The sequence below is a fragment of the Schistocerca americana genome, chromosome 7 (assembly GCF_021461395.2).
Source record: "Schistocerca americana isolate TAMUIC-IGC-003095 chromosome 7, iqSchAmer2.1, whole genome shotgun sequence".
Taxonomy (NCBI): Eukaryota; Metazoa; Arthropoda; class Insecta; order Orthoptera; family Acrididae; genus Schistocerca; species Schistocerca americana.
The window spans coordinates 613,951,354-613,975,695 of NC_060125.1; positions in this window are offsets into that span (position 1 = coordinate 613,951,354).

The following is a 24,342-nucleotide window of genomic DNA, read 5'->3' on the forward strand; positions in this document are numbered from 1 at the left end:
CAACTAATTTTTAACCTTTTTCGACGACACTAGTTTTAAAATGAAACTACTATATCTATATTTCCGATAGAGCGTGTTTAGCTCTCATATAAATATTTTGCTCGCGCGCATCTACATAGGGAGCTGTGACCATAATAATAAAATAAAAATAATCGGAGCTTGAATTTAAGTGTTCGTTTTCCCTGAATTCTATTTGAGAGTGGAACGGTAGAGAAATGCTTTGAAGGTGGTTCCATGAACTCTCTACCAGGACTTCATGGTGAACTGCAGAGTAGTGACGTAGATGTAGATGCTGATGCTGATGTTGGAAACGATCATCAACTGCTACTCATCTCTCAGCAGTCACAAGAAAAAGGTTCCCATATTTTAATAAAACGTCAAGAAAGTTATCGAGCCTTCGATTTACAGTCTATACGTATCGTAATAAATTCATTTTTGTACATAAGGAACTAAGTGGGTAAGTATTGGATGGGTCACCACTGAGAGTAAATTGACCAGCTGCATGCGGCGAGGGTGATGAAAAAACATAAATGAGTACAAGACGTCTTCGCCATCATATCAAGAGGTTAAAATACGAAATAATTATGAAGATTCAATGACTTACTATAGTCCAAATATCCGAAATAGTTTTGCTGTAATTGAACCAAGCGGAGAGATTTGCTTTAAAAATGGTTCAAATGGCTCTGAGCACTATGTGACTTAACTGTTGAGTTAATCAGTCGTGCGGTTCCAGACTGTAGCGCCTAGAACCGCTCGGCCACCCCGGCCTGCGATTTGCTTTATTCCGTAAATTGCTTGAGTACGGAGACCTTAATCTGGTGATCCCATCATACCTCCAAAAAACAGACAGCATTCGGTCTGTCTGTAATAATACCTCTGACCTCAAAATTTGTTGTAAAGCATCAGATTAAATTAACTCCGATGAACTATTCCACACAAACACGTATGTGGGATATGATGCATATGGACTGTGTCGAGACTGAGTTTTTGTAAGGTAAAAAAAATCTGACAGTGATTTCTAAGTAAACAAGCTGCAACCCCATAACCTCTCTCATGCAACCTCACGAACATCAGTCGCAGCTAGAAGCGCGTGTGTCAGAGGCTACCCCCGGTAAAAAAAGGTCGATATCACTGCCGTAATGAATGTACTTCATGGAACCATTAATGAAATCTTACTCGAAATTTCTGTCTCAAGTTTTTCGCATTGTTTCCGCAGTATAATGTCATAGTGAAAAGCTCAGAAAATACCCTGAATTCCAAATTTAAGGTATGACATTTAAACTACGGCAGAAGTTGAAAAGTGAGCATGATCAAAGAATTTGTCAAAATTTTGTGGAAGAACATTCCTGTTCCTCATGAAGTGTCTCATGTAAAACTTCATTTTCTGAAATACTGCGCAGTGATCGTAGTAGCGTTGCTGATTTAATCTATACATCCCGCATGCAACTGATGTTGAAGATCCATTGCGCTAAATTGCACATTGTGTGAAATGCAGTGCATTTTAATTCGTGCAACAAAAAATGAGAAATGGGAGTGACTTTGATATATGGCAGCAACAAAGGGTGGAGAACTGACACGATTAATTGCAGAAGAGAATTACTCATAATTCTGAGGGTGTTAAATTTGTTTGTCACACGACTTTATCAGTATCTCAAACCGGAAAATAGGTGCAAACGAATGGAGCAAATGACGTTTAACTGATACCTCGACGTTAAAGGCGCTGCAGTCTGGAACCGCAAGACCGCTACGGTCGCAGGTTCGAATCCTGCCTCGGGCATGGATGTTTGTGATGTCCTTAGGTTAGTTAGGTTTAACTAGTTCTAAGTTCTAGGGGACTAATGACCTCAGCAGTTGAGTCCCATAGTGCTCAGAGCCATTTGAACCATTTTTTTGATACCTCGACGTGCCGCTGAAAATGCGGCGGGGAAAACGTATCAACTCACTATTTAGAAACACATAGAGATAAATGTGGTAAGTATTTGTCGATATGGGCAGCAGTAATTAAATATGACTGGTGGTTCAAAATACCTGACACGTTGCTGAAAAAATTAGAGCAACAAGCAAATCTCAATTCCCAGTTAGTATTTCATAACTCTCCCTTATTTATCGAATCAGTGAAGACAAGAGCAGTTCTAAATGAATGATAACATGTTACAGGTTACAGAAACAGAAATCAGTCAAAGATCATATGGCTACATTTGTGAAGTCCTTTGTCATCCAGATGGATAATAAACTCAGATGCACCAGCACGCGTATACGCTACAAAAAAAATTATTTTTTAAGCTTTGAACATCGAACACCATCTAGGTTTGATACCCTGCGAAAGATACCTTCAGCATAAATTGTAAATATTCACTCATACTCTCGTCCATGATACGAATAAGGGTCAAAATAGAGTTTATTACACAGAAAGGTACAAGGAGAAATTTGTATAAAGTTTATAATCGAAAATCTTCCACAAGCATTCTCAGGGACCTTGACATTAATGCACTTATACGAGGTGCATTCAAGTTCTAAGGCCTCCGATTTTTTTTCTCCGGACTGGAAACAGATAGAAACATGCGCATTGTTTTAAAATGAGGCCGAGTTCATTGTCAATACGTCCCAGAGATGGCAGCACCGTACGGCAGATGGAATTTTACCGCCAGCGGCGAGAATGAGAACTCTTTTAAATACTTAAAATGGTGACGTTTTCCTTATTTGAACAGCATGCAATCATTTGTTTTCTGAATTTGCGTGGTGTGAAACCAATTGAAATTCATCGACAGTTGAAGGAGACATGTGGTGATGGAGTTATGGATGTGTCGAAAGTGCGTTCGTGGGTGCGACAGTTTAATGAAGGCAGAACATCATGTGACAAACCGAAACAACCTCGGGCTCGCACAAGCCGGTTTGACGACATGATCGAGAAAGTGGAGAGAATTGTTTTGGGGGATCGCCGAATGACTATTGAACAGATCGCCTCCAGAGTTGGTATTTCTGTGGGTTCTGTGCACACAATCCTGCATGTCGACCTGAAAATGCGAAAAGTGTCATCCAGGTGGGTGCCACAAATGCTGACGGACGACCACATGGCTGCCCATGTGGCATGTTGCCAAGCAATGTTGACGCGCATCTACAGCATGAATGGGACTTTCTTTTCTTCGGTTGTGACAATGGATGACACGTGGATGCCATTTTCCAATTCAGAAACAAAGCGCTAGTCAGCTCAATGGAAGCACACAGATTCACCGCCACCAAAAACGTTTCGGGTAATTGCCAGTGCTGAAAAAATGATGGTATCCATGTTATGGGACAGCGAGGGAGTAATCCTTACCCATTGCGTTCCAAAGGGCACTACGGTAACAGGTGCATCTTACGAAAATGTTTTGAAGAACAAATTCCTTCCTGCACTGCAACAAAAACGACTGGGAAGGACTGCGCGTGTGCTGTTTCACCAAGATAACGCACCCGCACATCGAGCTAACGTTACGCAACAGTTTATTCGTTATAAGAACTTTGAAGTGATTCCTCATGCTCCCTACTCACCTGACCTGGCTCCTAGTGACTTTTGGCTATTTCCAACAATGAAAGACACTCTCCGTGGCCGCACATTCACCAGCCATGCTGCTATTGCCTCAGCGATTTTCCAGTGGTCAAACAGACTCCTATAGAAGCCTTCGCCGCTGCCATGGAATCATGGCGTCAGCGTTGTGAAAAATGTGTACGTCTGCAGGGCGATTACGTCGAGAAGTAACGCCAGTTTCATCGATTTCGGGTGAGTAGTTAATTAGAAAAAAAATCGGAGGCCTTAGAACTTGAATGCACCTCGTAGTTTGAAAATTACCAAATGGTTCAAATGTCTCTGAGCGCTATGGGAGTTAGCATCTGAGCTCATCAGTCCTCTAGAACTTAGAACTACTTAAACCTAACTAACCTAAGGACATCACTCACATCCATGCCCGAGGCAGAATTGGAACCTGCGACAGTAGCAGGTTCCGGACTGAAGCGCCTAGAACCGCTCGGCCACCGCAGCCGGCTGAAAATTACCGCCAGTTTTGTCATAAAGAGAAAGAAGTACATCGACGTGTAATTAACTGACTTACTGTCGGCAGAAATGAAGTGCAAAGTATGCACAATATTCCCGCAAGCGATGCAAGACACAACTGACATGAATTAATTAACCGATATGGAAGAGGTTTTGTATTGTGCACCAACTACTGCTGCTGCCGCAAAAGCCTGAGGGCGTTTGACACACGTTACAAACTCTACATCTTATATCTTTGAAAATACTCTTTCGCCACTGTACACAAAGGAAACTTGTCACAACGAAGTGAACATCCTAGAAATTTAGCTGCTTATATTCCTTATTTAGCCTGACCATAGACAAACAGTAAGACATTAGGGATCTCAAAATATAAGTCAGATACACAATACAAAACTTTTATGTACTATAATTAAGTGAACAACTGACAATGAGCAATACAGAGCCGGCCGAAGTGGCCGTGCGGTTAAAGGCGCTGCAGTCTGGAACCGCAAGACCGCTACGGTCGCAGGTTCGAATCCTGCCTCGGGCATGGATGTTTGTGATGTCGTTAGGTTAGTTAGATTCAACTAGTTCTAAGTTCTAGGGGACTAATGACCTCAGCAGTTGAGTCCCATAGTGCTCAGAGCCATTTGAACCATTTGAACGATACAGAGCAATGTTCTTAACGTTGTAATAAATTAAAATGAAATGAGTCTAATCTTCTCGGGACTCGCATTTAATTTGAAGATTGCAGAAAGTATAAATGTAAGACTCCCACATTTGGATAGCTCAAAAAACTTAGAAAAAAGAAATAAACACTTAACAAAGGTGACTGAGCATACAATATGCGTTAGCAGATGAATTAAGTACGGGCTGCTCTGAATATAGGTTGCACTGCTGCCTGAGTGAAACTTATATTTTGGAAGTACAGCAAGAGGGAGACAATCAGCAACAGATGAGAGAATGGAAACGAGTACCGTCTTAAAAACAAATTTCTCTCCACAACTCTCACAATTCCGAAGCGCCACTTCGGGAAGTGATTGAATGCTGCTGCCAATCTGGCGCCACGTTCACTTTTCCATGCAGGAACAGGGGAAATTTCCCACTCAAATTTTGCAACAAAACATCATTACGATTCATGAAATTAGTATTGGTCTCTAATAGTCTGTTCTCCACTAGTCAGCAAAGACTGCACACCGTCTGGTGGTCAGGGTATCACTTTCGATTGGACAGACCGTGATTTTAGAGGGTAACACCAAATTTTCTCACACCATGAAAATGCTGGGAGGTGACCTTTTGTTTGATGTACAGATGGAAAGGCCAATTTTACCCTCAAGCACCCTCATGAGAGAGTTATGGCGTCTTGCGACATCCTCTCGTGCATGTGGTTGGTGGATTAGACATTGAGAATTACGAAAATGAGGACTATATCCAGGAAAGCCGGTTGCCTCCCTGCTATTGTGACACCTTGAAAAGTCTCCTGCTGCCATCTCGGGATTATCGAGTCCTCCAGACCCACTCCTTTCGAATAATCGCCAGTCCTAGTACAACATACGAATTTCACACAGATAATTATTGCAGAATCGTGACAGAGATTAAAAAAAGTTGCAAAGAATTATGTGACAGTTCTGTCAGAGTTTATTCCACAATTGTGTTTTAGAGTTATAGTAAGCATAATCATATGTAAGTCACAAGCACAACGCTGTAAGGAAAAATAATTTTCTCAGTCAGTATATCCCCATTCCAGATTCAGTATGGAGTTTCATATTTTGGAGTTGCTACAATTATATCAATGCGTGGGTACTAGCACTGGCCAAGAAAAGCTGTTAACGTCCGCTACAGCAGCTGTCTACATTGGCTGCTTCTTCCTGACAATGAGTCATTTGACTCATTCTTCAAAATTGAAGTTTGGTGAATGACAGCATTTACAAAACACTGAGGTTTCAATGAACGATGAATTAATGATTGAATGAAAGTAGTTAAATCGTGCTAACGTGTTGAGGAGTCAGTGAGCCTCAAATAAATGCTAGGTGACCTGGATGACATTCTTGGTAGAAAAAAAAAAGGATTCTGCATAATTAATTTTTTGCAAATTCGTGATTACAGAGGTACAAAGATGAAATCAGATCGCCACCAAGTTAGACGTTCTTTGAGGGTACATTTAAGAGAGGACCTAAAAGTCGGCAGAACGGACTCCAGGACGAGATAACAAATTTCGTTCACACTGCAGCAAGCAGCTGTTGCCTCAAGAAAGATTAGCGCTGGAAATTACGAAACGCGGACTGATAGACCGGTAACAGTGGTGTCAGTTTAATATAAGGAAGAGGAAAAATCGGCCAGAATACTCGTTTAGAAAAAAAGTAGCAATGGCACAGAGATATTCTGCTGCAAAAACTGAAACACACACTGGGCTTGAACGCATATTGAAGCGGTTCAAAATGCACTGAAATCTATTTATTTTATTGCTATCTCCACATTCAGAGACTTCTGAAAAAGTTCGTTTATTAAATATTTGTTAAGGTAAAATTTGCATGTGAAAACGAACCCTGTAGCTTCACTTCATTACCCTTGTTCTAGACCTGATAACCTCTTTGTTGACCATTCCATTCCGTTCAACTAATCTTGCAAGTACTTTATCATGTCTGGCAAAATTACAAAGTCATTGGAAATAGCACACAGTTTTGTTTATTATTCTCCCTAAGAATCATTCCCTTTCCAAATTTCTCATTGGTTCTCTCTCATCATTTGCTCCACACACAAACTCAATGACATATGGGGACGGTACAGCTCTGCCCCTCTCTTTTCTCGGATACTGCTTTTTATCGCAAGTGACCTATAATCGTTCCTCTTATTCTTCTGAATCAGTGTTGCAGCACACAAATATGAACTTTTCTTTCAATTATCTATTTATTTATCACTCCCCTCGCTTGATTATCTCGTTTTCTTTATACGTTTATCTTAAGTCGCTTCATTTTACTTAAATGTAACATCTCGATATTATGAAAGCCAGAGCTAAACACATAAAGGTCGGCATTGATGAGCGATGTCAAAGAACTTCCAAGAATCTGAACGAGAGAATGTAAGGAAGAGCATAGCCACTGGTTTAGTGATTAGATCGGTAGTCACTGGTTGGTTGGTGCGCTGAGAAGTAACCATAACATTAAATCTATGGCAAGATTTTTAAAAGATACGTTCAAACGTTTTAATTCACCTCATGCGGCGTTACCATTCTGTTGGTTGACTGACCTGAAATGAAAAACTAATTCATTTTGAACAGTGATTGCCAACGCAGTGTCACATTGTAGCTGTCTTTCATCACCACTAATACTAAGAGTAATTAAGAAGAGCTTGGTAATGTGAAGAGCTATCTACTGTTGGTGAAACATACCGCAGCAATTGGTAGAAATGATAATGCTCTAAAGGCACGCTTGATCATGCTATGTGACCGTTGTTTCGTTCATGAGAGACGTCGAAGATTAAAACTCACATTTAAGTGACTAGAGGTGAGAAACTCTCTCCAATTAATGTCAAATTTTTTATAATAGTAAAAGTGATATTTTAGTGCGATTGGCAGTAATAATTAGAAACATTTTTTTGCCTCACTACATATTAAAATCCTTCACCAGTGTATTCTCTTTAGAGTACACGATTATTGTACTCATTTGTTCGTGTTTAATTACGTTGTGTGGAAAGTTGTTTCTTCTTGGTATTCATGAAGTCGCAAGTTGGAGAGACCGTTGCATCTTGGAGCAATTTTGCGATTTTTGCCTCTTATCAGCCATGTAAGAGAAATTTAATATACTTTCTTATACATTTTTAAAATCATAGCATTCACTTTATGTCTGCTGCAGTCATTTTCTTAAATTACAAAAAACACCCCGTAAATGTAAGATTTTTCCAAAGATGAAATATTGCTCCTACGTACAACATTGATATGTGCTGAGGAACAAGTATATTATTAAAATTTAAATATATTGATTACTACAAAATCTTGTCAATACCATAATTAACAGTATCTGTGTTACGTCTTTACCTTACTACACACCAACAGACACTAAGTGAAATCACATTAAGAACAAGTATTATCAACAGACAGTTAAGTGTTAAAGACATTTTTAATTATAGGTTACTGACAAGTAGAACACATTTCCATTTTCGAGGTAGGTAAAATTGTCAAGACATTACAAAAACTCAGTTCATACCACGTGTTTTGTGGTAGTGGACCTTCATCCGTTTCACGGTAAGAGATGGTGCACGACCCATGAAGTCCGTTTTAATTGTCCTCATCTCATATACCGTGATTTAGCTGCCCCTGCGGATGACACTTTATGCAACCCGCTGTTGTGGACCTGGCCTTGAAGAAGCAAGTGTGACATTTTCATATTCTTTCACTCGCTACATGCAAACTAGTAGTCCTACAGATAAAATGAACTGGATGTTTAGCAGGAAATTAAATGTGGTTAAATTTTATACTGGGATAGGCTTTCGCTGCATGCCTTAGCTTTCGTGTTATCCAAGAAGTAACGCATAGAAGTAAACTTTAAACGCACCTGGACTACCAGACTCGTCTCTCACCATTCAGAACGTCTTGCATCTCGTTCGTAGCACACCCTCATACCACTGCACAAATATTTCCGACTTGACAAACTATTCTGCACATTTAATCTTTCTTGCTCTCTGTTGACTGGGGTATTACGTCACCAGCATAGACTGCTATTTTGTAAACATTATTAATTAAACGTTCCCTTGAGGGTGCGATTGGAGGCCGCTTTCGTGCGTTATTCTTGGAAAAACTCGGAAACTACGGTCTCTATCGAAAACGCATTGCAGTACAAAATTTAATTACGTTAGATTACCTACAAAAAGAAGGGCTTGTTCTTTTTTTTCTCTAGGACTAACGGATTGTGCGTAGAGAGAGAGAGAGAGAGAGAGAGAGAGAATGATAACCTCGAGCATAGACTTTGAGGGCCATATATAATTGAGGGTTGCATAAGACGACATTGGTAGGGGCCACAGAATCACCTGTATGACTACTTATGCCATATTGATTTGTACTCACCATAAAACTCTGGAACAGAAGAACTAACAATATCGTCCAAAACTAACTCGTAATATTTACGAACGCTACACAAACTCATGTATTACAACGACAAGTATTAGAAAATGTCGGTAGTTCCTTATAGGGAATTCTAGTGCGTATTACTTCATGTGGTTCTAAATTCATTCACTAGGCTTTAACACCGACCATCAAGTGTACCAAGGTACACTACCTTCCAGGTATATTCACACGTTCGCTATAAGCCTATAGTACCGCGATTTTTCGGTGTATGTTCTTTCCACCTCCTTCAGTTCTTGTTTCGCCTTCTCATGTTTCTAACATATAAACTGCTGAATTTTGGTAAAAGTTAATCTACGATTAACGTTATATCTTCCAGTAAAATAGCAGGTGTCAAAGTTGGAATACAACAAATTATTAGCGATACCTAGAGTTGTTCTGGATTCAACTGAAGTTCTTATCTACTAGTGCACAGCTGTAGAGCGATTGTTGAACTTAGTTGAGACATTGACTATAAAGTTTTGATCGCAAATGATAGAGGTTGCAAAGCGAACGAAGTTTAAACTAACTTTGGCAGGGCTAATAATCCGATACCTCCTCTAATGGAATATGCTAGCAGAAACGCAGACATCTGATATAGAGACGGGAGGGATACGAAGTCGAAGGGACAGGTATAAACGACTGCTTGAAAATTAAATATTAATTGGCTCTCAGTTTGATTTTTCCTTTCATATATAATTAAAAGCAGGAAGGTTACTCGTGATCCACTTGTTAAGGGTCACGGTCATTGCAGGCAACAAATGCCACCTCTGAACGTAAGCCGTCTATGCGTCAGTCTGTCCGAAAAACTATATAGCATATAATTTTTAGTGAGCCTATAAAGCAGTATCGTTTCAGTACGAGTTGTCCAGTATGATCATGACTTTAAAAAAAATACCGTGAAAATGTAACAATTTCTTTCAGTGGTTTGTCAAATTCTGCTCACAGTATTGTATCACCCATTTAATCTTTATCCACTTCCTTTTCCATAGCCACATTACTGTCTTCTGCATATTTAGTAAGCCGGTATTTTTCTTCAACATTTCGCCGCACTCTATTACTGGCTCGTCATCCATATTCTTGGTGTTGATACTACCGATTAACTTTTCTCGAAGCTGGTGATAGCTGGCAGTATCTGTATATCAATTCATGTGTTGTCACTGGAGAATCCATGTGCTCTTGTAACTGAGACCTGAAGCCCATTTTTCACTCTTTTTTCTCAACATATATTTGGAGATCGTTCTTTCCCTTATGCCTGCCGTCCACGTTTAAATATATTTTATAATTCTTACTCCTTAATTTTCAAAAGAAATTGCTCCAGCGATTTCATTATGGGCATTTATTTGACAGTAGCAAATTTCTTTGAAAGATTCCTGTTCATCAAGCACCGTCTATTCAAATTTTTGTCGTCAGTTTTCAGACTGTTTTAATACGGACCTGGCACGTATTCGACACCTGTCCCAAACACTTCATATCGAACTATCGCTTACAAGGAACTACCTCGATTGTTTCTCGGATATATTCGAATCCCTGCTTCCTCGACAGCTTTCCAATACGATTGCAGTTATTCGCGTGTGTAGTAATACATGAGAAATCATCCGGTCCCTTCTTATTGTCAGTGTTTTCCATACGTTCCTCTCTTCACTGATTCTGCGGAAAACCTCTGTATCTATTATCCTAGCAGTCCACTCAAATTTCTTTAAAGGTTTTCCTAAAGTCCATAGTTCAATTTGATAAACTGTCGTGCTACTGACAAACATTATTTGAAAGTTTGTCTCCAAATTCTTCCTTCAGCTAGGAATGCCTTCTTCGACTGTGCAGTTACAATACTTATTTCTTCGTTGCGTAGTCCATCATACGCTATGTTGCTCCCAATGTAGCACCTCCTCTAGTACGTGGTCCCCAGTTTTAACGCTAAGTTTACTGCTGTTCCCCATTTTCCGGAACACCTCATTACTTCTGGTTTCCTGTGGCTGGCTCTCAGACCATAGTCTGTGATCAGCTGCCTGTTCTTTCCACTCAACAGCTCCTGAAATTTTTCGTTACATTCCAAGGCGTGGGTTGGCGAGAGGCGGGTGGGGGACTGAGCGCTGCTCACGATACAACTTTCGTTAAATTGACGTTTATTAAACTTTGCTCGTTTACTGCGTCTGACTCTCGCTTCCATGCCGCACAGCTACTGAAAGTCCCGTGTATGGCAGCCTTGGTAATACGGAACCGTGGTACGGCCGCAAAATCCAATTTCAGCACAATAAGGTCGACGGTGTTTCGCTGGAATTATGGCATTCAGTTTAAACCCGCATGAGCTGCATCACGTTAATTAAAAACACTTTCTGTTTTTTGGCTGTGGATACTGGCGGTCGCCGGCACGAACCGATTTTTTTTTGCGATGGATATGAGAGTCCCTGTAATATGAAAACGTTTTAGTACAATGCAACATTCTACGATAGGAAAGGAATGGAAAGAGGCGATAATCTTTGTCTATAGGTCGGCAGATGACGTATTGTCTGAGGGCAAAAAACATGCTGAACTCGTCACCTGGATTAACTTATTCATACGTTGAGTCAGTTTTAACAGGGCTTGTAGTTCGACTCTAAGAAATTTTGTACAGTGTCTTGTTTGACATCTCTCGACATTTTCTAGGCATTTAATGTAACTGAATGACTCAAAAATACACTGTTTCAATGGCGCCCTTCATATCAGGTAATCATTGTGGGCTGAGAGCAGAAGGAAGCAAAAAACGTCTACAATATGTTGAATGGTAGTGGAAATAGCCAGCTAGAGTAATCATTGAAGAATCAGATAGACTCCCTGAATCTGAATTATTAGTTCAATAGTTCGTCCGAAAATGTTACGTATATACGTTCCAGGTGAGTTTATAGACGTTTGTCGTGAATATTTCTTCTTGTTGCGCAGAGAACATGACATTTGGAAAATTAGCTCCGTTTAAAAATGAAGTGCACGAAATTGCGTAACAGATGACGTACGGTATTTACCTTGAAAGCTAAATGGGTAATGACAGTCTTCTGACAACAGATAGTAAAATAATCCAAAAAATGTAAGAAATACTGAATACCTCTACAGCTCAAATGGAGAGAGTGACCTGGCTGCAAAGTCAGATGTTCTTCTGTAGCAAATGAGTGCACCTTTAATGAGAAAGCAGTCAGGCTTATACACCTGTATTTCAAAAGGGAAATGGAGCCCATCATTTAGAAAGTGGATTGTGTAACTTGCTTGTAGGTCGTACAATAAGCAATTAACCTCAGATATAAATGTTTCTTAGGGAGAGAGAATTACGGCGAGGAGATGTTCTTTTCGCGGTTCTGGAAGTGAATCCGGAGAACAAAAGACGAAATCGTGAAACGTGTGTTAACGTGCTTCGTACGGGATGGGGATAGATGGTACACGACATGGGACAAAAATCCCGATAGCTTAATGGTCAGCGCGACGGAATGTCGTGCAAAAGGGGCCCGGGTTCGATTCCCGCGTTGGTCGGAGATTTTCTCCGCTCAGGGGCTGGGTGTTGTGGTGTCATCATCATCATCATCATCATCATCATCATCATCATCATCATCATCATCTCCTCCCCATCGACGCGCATGTCGCCGCAATGGCGTCAACTAGAAAGACATGCACAAAGCGACCGGCCTGCCCGACGGGAGGCCCTAGCCACACGACATTTCCATGGGAGAAAAAGCGTGTGGAGAGGGAAGAACGGGCTACTTATTCTTCACACTAGCCCGTAAACGTTGCTGGGTTGAACAGCAACACGTAAGAGACACTCCATCGCCATACGAAGTATAGTTGAGTTGAATCTCGCAAGTACGGAAGTTTCCCACATTATCGTACATTTAGCTACAGTAAACGGTGCGGAGGTTTTTCAGAGATGCTTTTACTCAGCCGTGCTGTACATTCACAAGGCCAGTGCCACGGTAGTGTTAACGCCAGTCATGCCTCTCCGAGAGTGTCTCACGCAGATAATCTTATTGGTACATACGCTTTTAGCCAAAATCGACGTAATAAGCACATGTAACAAGCAGTCATCTTCAGGAATCACCAAGCTCGTTCAGCTGTCGTAAAAGCCTGAATTAGGCGTGCAAGTAACTGCACGACATCCCTCGGGTATTCCCTGTCCATCCGAAGCCACCCATTGATGACTGGATCTCTTACAGCAACCAGATTGTGGCAATATAGACTAACACGGTATTTTATCCATAGTCGACTGTTAGACTGACACAGTGGAAGAGGCAAATACCTTCCGTTAAAGCAGTGATGACACATCACACTGCGTTGTAGTGTATTCGTTGGTATTGTTGCTGCCAGGTCTATTCGCAGCAGAACCTAAGTGACTTCCGACGACTGAACGAACGTATACGTCTTTCATCTTATTCCCTTGGTGCAGACGTGTGTGATCGTATTTGAAGCCAGCCTCGTCGTATCTTCCAGACTTTGATACGGTCACAGCTGTAAACTTCGAACTTTTAAAAGATTCAGTCATCACGATTCGAGTAATCGGAGTACCAAAACTATGTCAAGTGAATACCTCACTTGATACAGCTCGAGGAGTACGCGTGAGACACGGAAATTGTTTCTGGCACAGTCCAAATTAGTGCTATAGGACCGTTGCTGTCCACAATGCTTAGGAAAGACGTTGTGGATAATACGTGAAGGTCCAGGAGGCTTTTGTGTTTTAAGAAACAACATCGCTAAACGGTTCAAGCAGAAATACCTGCACAGAAGCAGCACTTACTGCGGGAAATGGAAATTTACCTTGTCATAATCGATAGTCAAGTGTTACGAGTAAGTTTGCTTACTCGATTTGTAATCGATCACACTCATACAAAGGGCCTAGAGTCACACGTATTTTGAAGGTCCACCTAAACCTAATTGTGATGAACCATTATGGCATACATAAGTTTATTGGAAGAATCGCAAGAGGTCCTTAGAGGGCGTAGCTTACAAAATACTCTTTCAATCAATAATCGTCCATTTCTCATGTTTCAGGGGCATCTATTGTATACGATAAATTAAAAAAGTTTTAAAGAAAAATTTGCAGCTCTTTCACGAGTAATGTTAATCATGTTTGAGCGTGGCTAAGACGGTCAACCAAATCCAGTAGCACACGTTACTGTCGAAGCATCATCGATCAATGAGATAATTAGTTGATTTGGTAGGTGGTTACATTTTCCGGACATAATTTGTACAATTTTTATCAAAATTATGTTGGATATACTAAGTTTATAGTTACTTTATATAACACATTTTGTGAGTGAGGCTACCTGTTAATAATGTACTTCGCTGAATAGCGCACTGGCTTCCATATAATAAGCATGACAACAGGTTGGGATACTACACACGTAATTATTGACACATTACAATTTAGTTTTTTTAATCTACGCGTGATACCAGTTCTGAATTAAAACTTTTCGTATTCAACACAGAGTTGTCCTCTCTACTGGACATTTTTGTGAGCTACTGTAAGATTCAGCAAGCTCTACGTAAGCGAGAGCTTAATATACTGGTTTATATATCAGACGTATCTGAAGTTACTGGAGAAAAGAATAACGAGAATAATCCTTGGTACAGTAAGTATCACACAGGCCTGGAAATTAGGAAGGAATTTTAAAATACATCATTATAGTGAAGAAAATGGGCAGAAACAAAAAAATTGATAATTTGGGGACATATGTTGAGAATGAAAGACAATATATAAATATTAAAATTACGTCTCCTCGCAGTAATTTTTTTTTTTTTGCCTGAATAAGCAGTTTAATGTTAAGAACGTCAGTTGGGATTGTAATTCGTTTTTCAATAACATATACACTGATTTAAGAGAGAGGTTTGTGTATATCACGAGGGTTGCCCAGAAAGTAACGCACCGGTTTTTTTTTCTTCGACATTTCTTTATTGAACATGATGAGAATCACACACACGAAATAATGGTGTTTTATCTACACGCTCTATTTTTCCACGTAATCTGCATCCAGTTCTAAGGCCTTCCTCCAGCGCGAAACAAGAGGGTGCATCCCCTGTAGGTACCAATCCTCGTGCTGGTAGCGGAGCCAGCGCTTCACTGTGTGAATCACCTCCTCACAGTCCTCAAAATATCTTCCATGAATGGCATCCTTTAATGACCCAAACAAGTGGAAGTCCGGGAGGCTAGGTCAGGTGTGACAGCCGTGGATGGTCTCCCCTACCGCTGCAAATTATGGAGCTCCGCCGAACCAGCTTCTGATGACCTCATCCTCCTTTCCCAGCGACTAACTTTACTGCTGTCGACAGCAGAAGCTCCATAGACTTCGCACAAGAGTTTGTGAATATTGCCCACAGTTTCTTTCTCTGCAGTATGAAATTAAATGACACCACGTTGCAGGTGGCAGGGGTAAAATACAGGGAGCGAAAGGCTATTTACAAATTGTACAGAAACCAGATGGCAGTTATTAGAGTCGAGGGGCATGAAAGGGAAGCAGTGGTTGGGAAGGGAGTGAGACAGGGTTGTAGCCTCTCCCCGATGTTATTCAATCTGTATATTGAGCAAGCAGCAAAGGAAACAAAAGAAATAAAAACGTTGAGGTTCGCCGATGACATTGTAATTCTGTCAGAGACAGCAAAGGACTTGGAAGAGCAGTTGAACGGAATGGACAGTGTCTTGAAACGAGGATATAAGATGAACATCAACAAATGCAAAACGAGGATAATCGAATGTAGTCAAATTAAGTCGGGTGATGCTAAGGGAATTAGATTAGGAAATGAGACACTTACAGTAGTAAAGGAGTTTTGCTACTTGGGGAGCAAAATTACTGATGATGGTCGAAGTAGAGAGGATATAAAATGTAGACTGGCAATGGCAAGGAAAGTGTTTCTGGAGAAGAGAAATTTGTTAACATTGAGTATAGATTTAAGTGTCAGGAAGTCGCTTCTGAAAGTATTTGTATGGAGTGTAGCCATGTATGGAAGTGAAACATGGACGATAAATAGTTTGGACAAGACCAGAGTAGAAGCTTTCGAAATGTGGTGCTACAGAAGAATGCTGAAGATTAGATGGGTAGATCACATAACTAATGAGGAGGTATTGAATAGAATTTGGGAGAAGAGGAGTTTGTGGCACAACTTGACAAGAAGAAGGGACCGGTTGGTAGGACATGTTCTGAGGCATCAAGGGGTCACACATTTAGCATTGGAGGGCAGCGTGGAGGGTAAAAATCGTAGAGGGAGACCAAGAGATGAATACACTAAGCAGATTCAGAAGGATTTAAGTTGCAGTAAGTACTGGGAGATAAAGAAGCTTGCACAGGATAGAGTAGCATGGAGAGCTGCATCAAACCAGTCTCAGGACTGAAGATAACAACAACAACAACAACAACGTTGCTTTAACGTACGTCACCTACAGACGTCATTTTGAAACTATCTTGCAGCTACGTCTTCTGTCGGAAGTGAAGGAAACTTGGCGCGCTCACTGAGGGGACTTCAAATAAGACATGCGTAACGTGTCGCAATTCGTAGCATAGTTTTCGGTTGAGAAAAAAATGCGATGCATTACTTTTTGGGCAACTCTCGTATTTACAATTGCAATAATGGCCTGCATATTTTACTGGCGGTCGGTGTGACGTCTCCTGGCAATGATGGGGGCTGCGAATTGATCAGCTACAGGTCAGGCGGTACCTGCCGGGGAAAGTAGTAGAGCAAACAGCCACCGCAACTCCAGACAGCGGCGAAGCTTGACCAGGATCAATACAATCTATCTGTCTATACGTTCAGAGTCTGTGATTGAAGTTCCAGTTTCAAAGCGCTGTAGAAATATAATCATGCTCAGAGTAACGTCAAACTTGATCATCATGTTATTGGCACAGTACTATACGTCACTGAACAAAAAAAAATTAACCAAAATTGTACCAATAGATGGTTCTGTAAGCGTCTTAACACAAATGAGGTCGGCCACAAATGACAGATTAATTGCATTACGACGGCTATGGTTTGATTCGCACACTACACCTTCCGTACTCTTCAACGTACAAGAGTGCATAAGTTAGGCATTTAACAGTTGTGGATCTGTTAATTAGGTACGTCCATTCACAACGTCAAGGTCGTAGCACATAGGATGGGAAAAATCGGTTTTTAAGTGCCACGAGGGCAAAAACGCCATAAAAATCAAAATGGTACTGTTTTTTAGTTGTTAATGGGCCCATAAAATGCAGAATAACATCAGTTTCTAATTATCGTGAGACTGATGTAAGACATAATTATGCTGTCCACTGTTTTCTGCCACAAGTTGAAATCGTGAAGCAACATTCTCCACTACAGATCGAAGTGTCTCGGGAGTCAATTTCAGGACGTGTTGCGCACTGCGTGCCTTTAGTTCAATAACGTTCGTAATTGGAGCACTGAAAGCGATATCTTTCTTATAACACCACAGCGAGGAGTCACATGGATTAAGATCAGGTGATCTGAACGGTCAGGCTGTTGGGAAATTCTAGCACTTCCGTAATGCCTCTGCAGCAGCCCCTTCACTTGCTGTACGATGTCTACCCACACCTCCATATTATGAGTTGGAATGACGTTGGTGCGCGAAAGACTCTCTTAGCTTTTACCACTGATGGCAGAGGTAACAGGAGCCTCGGGACTGATCTCCTCCAAAACATACGGTCCTACGTTAAACGATCCCGTCAACATGCGCCACACAGTTACCTTTGCGGAGTGAAGTGGCACAGGTTGATGGGCGTGCGGATTTTCGATTGCCTATATTGTGCAATTCTCAGTATTGAGATGTCCTTGAAGGTGGAAATGGATTTTGTCTGTCCGCATAGTGTTCCATGGCCATTTCATTGTTCACTTCCACGCGAGCAAGAAAATCTAGATAAAACGTTAGTCTTGCTGGTAGGGCAGGAGAAAAGCAACACATGAAAATGAGTGATTTCGTATGGATAGCAATGCAGGAGGTCTCGTAGGATTTTATGCACTGAGTCCGCAGACATGTGAAACGTTCGCACACTTCCCCGCTCACGGTATGCGTGCACACCGCCGCTCGACACCTCCTGCAATGTTGTGACCACTTCTTCGGTCGACGTCGGATCAACTGTTTTGCTCCCTCTGAAACATTGCACTTCAGAAGAACCTGTCTTTTCGAATTTTGTAATCTTCTTCTTCAAACCCTTAGCAGACATCGGACAAATGCATTTTTCTCGCACCTTTGAGTGCCCGGAGCTACTGTAGGGCGAGTCGTGCTCAGTCACCGTTCTTGTAAAGGAGCCCACCAGCAGAGCGCGATCCTTTGTCGGCACAGTCATGTTGGGCGTCTCGCAAACTGAAGATCAGCGGTGTTCCACGCGTCTATTGGTGTGTATATTCTGACGCTTACGGCACCATCTATCGATGAAATTTTCGTTAATTTATTTTGTTCCACGATGTTTCCCAATGTGCCAAAAATAAGCTGTTCAAATTTGACGCCATTCTGACGGATGGTTCTCTTTCTACAATTAAAACTGCATTGGTTGGATGATTTAAAGGGGGGTGGGACCAAACTGCTTGGTCATAGGTCCCTTGTTTCTACGAAACAAGTCCATGACAGAAAAAAATAAAACAAACGATACGTACTGCACAAAACCGGATGACAAGGAAAACCAAAAGAACGACAGAAGGATAACAAACACTACAATGGACAAAACAGGACGAGAAAACCACAGAGAGACGCAAGAAACAGGTAGAAGGTATTAGAACTAGATAGCAGATGACCGTGGGTGGCTGATCGCGAGAATACAAAAGGATTAACCACTCACTCTGCAACACACTGAAACCACCTAAAAGAACTAGGGTAGAGAACACAGAGTGACAAAGGACATGGACTAATACTTAGAGAGAACAATAAACCCTCCTTACGTATAAAGCGTATAACTAAACCAGCCGATGAGGCTACCATTCTATACGCAATGCCGAAAAACCTCTCTGCGTAAACACGAATGCAGGTCTGTTTCAAAGATTTTGCTAGCCTGTCAACTAGTTCATTGCCTGCAATTCGGACGTGTCCCAGGGTTAAGACAAAAATCCACTCAACGACCGGACCGATCCAGGGCAAAGACGGACTCCTGAATGGTCGCTACCAAAGGACGGCGAGGGTAGCATTGGTCGAGAGCTTGTAGGCTGCAGAAGGACTCACTACACACAAGGAAGGACTCGACAGAGCATGAACGGAGATGCCCAGGACCACGAGATATGGCCACCAGCTCTTCAGCCATCCGGCAAGGAGCGCTGTTCAGTATGTTCTCTGTGAGCATAGTCAAATCCAACGTGACCATCAGCCATCGAGCCGTTGGTGTAAACTACTTCAGAGCCCCGGGGCGCTTCAAGAATCAATTGGAAGCGACAGCGGAGAGCCTCGGGGGAATTGAGTCCTAAGGGCCATGCGAAAGATCGAGACGGAGCTGCGGCCTAGGTATACACCATATTAAAACTGGAGCTTTAGTTATGCACACCATACATCACAAAGTCTCCTCTGCGTTTGTCGGTACGTGAAGGGTAATCTCAAAGGCTATTGTGGGCGTTACAATACGAATGTTACTAAAAGGCGGACAGATTGGTTCAAATGGCTCTGGGCACTATGGGACTTAACATCTGTGGTCATCAGTCCCCTAGAACTTAGAACTACTTAAACCTAACTAACCTAAGGACATCACACACATCCATGCACGAGGCAGGATTCGAACCTGCGACCGTAGCAGTCACAGGCGGACAGATTCTCGAGGGAGGGTTACTACAGCTACTCCGGATAAATCGTCCGGCCGTAGCTACTTGGTTCTACCTGTACAAAGCTGGAACGGGTCACTAGTGAGCTAATAAGACAGCTCTTCAAGTATTCTCATACTAAAAAGTCAACAATTTGAATAGGAGACATTATAAAAGATTTAGGAAGAAACGTCAAAGAAGAGAACATGAAATGTTATGCTGGAAACAGTAAGGGTACGTGCTAAGTGTTTTTGAGTAAAAAAAATGGAAAATAAAAAAAGTAAAAAGAGAGAGAGATAGTGAAAAGAATATTAACAATATTGGAGGAACTGTAATAGGCACGGTACCGTTAGTTGGCCATAACGGAATGAAACAAATTTTGACTGAGAAGTTGTTTAAAGAACACTTCTTTTTTAATAATTAGCAGGTAAAGGAAATCTCGACCTTTCTAATCGTAGTCGAAGTTACCATAGTTGCGTAGTGGACATATGCAAGACAGAGGCATCTAGTGGTATATGGAGGTTCTTCTACGAAGGCAGTCCATTGTAGCAGTCACTTATATCGTTCAAAGCAACAGCTGGCGCGGAGATCGCTCTTCGTAATTGAAGGAGATTCTGACATGAGGGCCATTTTATGATGCCCATATTCAGAAGATAATTGACAACAAAAGATAGTATATCTGAAGTCATTGTAAGGGAAATTTTGGCGAAATTTGAGTTCGTAATACTGCTTTTATGAGTCGTGTCGAAATCACAACACTGAAGAACTACATGGTTACGATACAAAATTTAATACATTTTAGACCTATATTTGCTCGTTATTTGGGGCTATAACTTGTTTTAGGCATTATCAGTACATAGACGTTTCGACATGTGGGACTGAGTCTAGGAGAAAATGATAATTTTCTTTCACACACGGTCTAAGAAAGAAAAGAAGGAAATAAAGGACCCACCACGAAAGAGTTATCCGAACGGGACGGAAATCGGTATATGTGAATTATATGAAGAAGACTAAACAATGACTACAATTTTAGAAAGATTAAATGATTTATCCAGACCGGCCGCTGTGGCCGAGCGGTTCTAGACCTTCAGTCCGGAACCGCAATGCTGCTGTGGTCCCAAGTTCGAATCCTGCCTCGCTCATGGATGTCTATAATGTTCTTAGTTAGGTTTAAGCAGTTCTAAGTTTAGGGGACTGATGACCTCAGATGTTAAGTCCCATAGTGCTTAGAGACAGTTGAACCATTTGATTTATCCAAAAGAAAGAGCTTCACACATCGAGAATGTCAACAAAGCGTAGCACCTCCTCTGGCATTGTGCAAGCAGTTACAGTTGTTGGATGGCCTTGCTGAGGGATATTGAGCCGAGCTCTTTACAGTTGTCGCGTTAGAGGTGAAAATTATGAGCTGGTGGAGGGTCCTGCCGATAATGCACCGAACGGTCTCCTGTTTTGCTCTACGCTACAAGATATTCAAAGCCGATAAAAGTAGAGGTTTATCAGTTGGGAGGTTTCCTCGTCAGTAGCATGGTTCAAATGGCTCTGTGCACGAAGGGACTTAACATCCGAGGTCATCAGTCCCCTAGATTTAGAACTACTTAAACGTAACTAAACTAAGGACAGGACACACATCCATGCCCGAGGCTGGATTCGAACCTGCGACCGTAGCAGCAGCGCGGTTCCGGAATGAAGCGCCTAGAACCGCTCGGTCAGAGCGGCCGGCTTTGTCAGTAGTAACATGAAGAAATTAAATAAAATAAATTGTCCATTAAAAACCGTCCGCCAGGGGCGACACGGGTCAGAACACGGTGGATTGCATAAAGACTAAATATAAATCCGCAACAGCTCAAAAATGAAATTATGAAGGATAAACGTTTGCATCATCCACATTGTGAAATGTGCATGCAAGTAATGTCCACATAACAATGATTCACAGAATTAACGTCTACCGTTTACACTCCACAGCAGAATACTTCAGAGAGGGTATTGGTGGTGGTGGTAGATGGGGAGCAGAAGATACGGCCCTATATCAGGCTCGGGTTTGTCCGTGGGATGGCAGACACAGCGGAGACGTGGCCCGCAGATGGCATCGGCTGCGATTTACGGCGGTTTCGGTATCGCCGGCTGTCCCATTAATGAGGCCACTCGCCAATACGAAGATAGAGGGCTGAGGTTCGCGGCCCGTCTGCGCAAGACAAACACGCCGGCAGCACGCGAACGCCCAACGTAGCATAACGTCTCAGCAGCGACAACAGACGAATGTACTGTTTCCGCCGCTCCCATAGATCGCTGACTTGTTAACCATTTGGTTCCCACTAATAATAAAAATGTACAACTTTAAAATCTTTCATATAGTTAAGCTTTATTAACACAACCGATAGACCTCTGTTGAGAGCAACTATCACCATAGTAAGCAACGAATACAAGAAGAAAGGATAAAAAATCTATTGTTTTAAGGATCTGGTTTCACTTTCGAGCCACGTGGACATAAAGTTATCAATCGTCCGTCATTTCATGCGATATACACTTAAAGACAGGAAAACGGTTTCACAGTTTCAGCAAGTGAATAACGCGTTGGTCCACCTCTCGACCTTACGCAAGCAGTTACTCCACTTGGTGTTGCTTGATAGAGTTCTTGGATGTCCTTCTGAGAGATACCGTGCCATATTCTGTCCAATTGACTCGTTACATCCTCAGAATCACCAGGTGGTTTCAGGGCCCTGCCCATAATGTTCCAAACGTTCTCAATTGGGGAGAGATCCGGCGAACTTGCTGGCTAGGTAGGTTTTGGCGAGCACAAAGGCAATCTCGCCGTGTAGGGACGGGCATTACCTTGCTGAAACTTAAGCACAAATGGCTCTGAGCACTATGGGACTTAACATCTGAGGTCATCGGTACCCTAGAACTTAGAAATACTTAAAACTAACTAACCTAAGGACATCACACATTTCCATGCCCGAGGCCGGATTCGAACCTGCGACCGTAGCAGTCGCGCGGTTCCGGACAGAAGCTCCCACAATCGCTCAGCCACAGCGGCCGGCGAAACGTAAGCGCAGGATGGCTTACCACGAAGGGTAACAAAACGGGGCGTAGCATGTAGGCAACGTACTGCTGTGTTGTAAGCGTGTGGCAGATGGCAAACTAAAGGCATCATGTTATGAAAAGAAATGGCACGCAGGACCACCACTCCCGACTGTCGGGCTGTAATGGCTGGCAACAATCGGGTTGATATCCCATCGTTGTCTTGAGTTCCTCAAGACACGTCATCCCGGGTCATAGCGGCTCAGTCCAAGATGGCACTCATCACTGGAAACAGTTCTACTACAGTTACTGAAGCCGGCCGCGGTGGTCTCGCGGTTCTAGGCGCGCAGTCCGGAACCGCGCGACTGCTACGGTCGCAGGTTCGAATCCTGCCTCGGGCATGGATGTGTGTGATGTCCTTAGGTTAGTTAGGTTTAAGTAGTTCTAAGTTCTGGGGGACTGATGACCACAGCTGTTAAGTCCCATAGTGCTCAGAGCCATTTGAACCATTTTTGAACAGTGACTGAGATTTGCAGGCCGAAGACGATTGTGGAGACACCGCAGATAGTGATGGGGTACCAACAGACTGTCGCGCTGCATACTGCCCTACGATCAGGAGTAACGGTCTCGTGTGCCCTTCATTACATAGCAAGAGCCCTTTGATTGTCATCCGCGGTATCCTTAAAACACAGCAGTGCGTCGTCTATGTTCTACGCTCCGTTTTTTTTTACCCTTCGTGGTAAGCCATCCTGCTCTTACGTTTCAGGAAGGTAATGACCGTCCCTACACTGCGATAGCTTTTATTCCTTACCTTTGTGGCCGCCAAAATCTAACTTGCCAGCAAGGTCGCCGAATGTCTCACCAATTGAGAACGTTTGGAGCATTATGGGCAGGGTCCTCCAACCACCTGCCGGTTTTGACGATCTAATCCGCCAGTTGGACAGAATATGGCACTATATCTTCCATAATGACATCCAGCAACCCTATGAACCTATACCAAGCCGAGTAACTGCTTGCATAAAGTCAATAGGTGGACCAAAGCTTTATTCATTTGGTGTACAACAGCGAAACGTCTACTATATTCTACGCCCCGTATTTTGCCTTTCGTGGCAAGCCATTGGGCTTCCATTTCAGCAACATAAGGCCCGTCCGCACGTGGCGACAGTCTCTACTCCTTTGTCTTCGTGCGTGCCAAACCCTATCTTGTTCACCAAAGTCCTGTAATTCCTCCTCCCTTTCAAAAGGGATAACAATGTTATCATATAAACTTATAACTTATATTCCTTGACCTTCAATCTTAATTCCACTTCTGTACCTATCATTTATTTCCTACACTGCGTTTTTGATGTTCAAATTGAACAGTAGAAGAGGAAGACTGCATTCCTGTCTTAATCCATTTTCAACCCGAGCACTCAGTTCTTGGTCCTATATTCTTCCTCCTTTGTTCTTATATATATTATATATTATCCGTTATCCCCTATAGTTTCCACATAATTTTCTGATCATT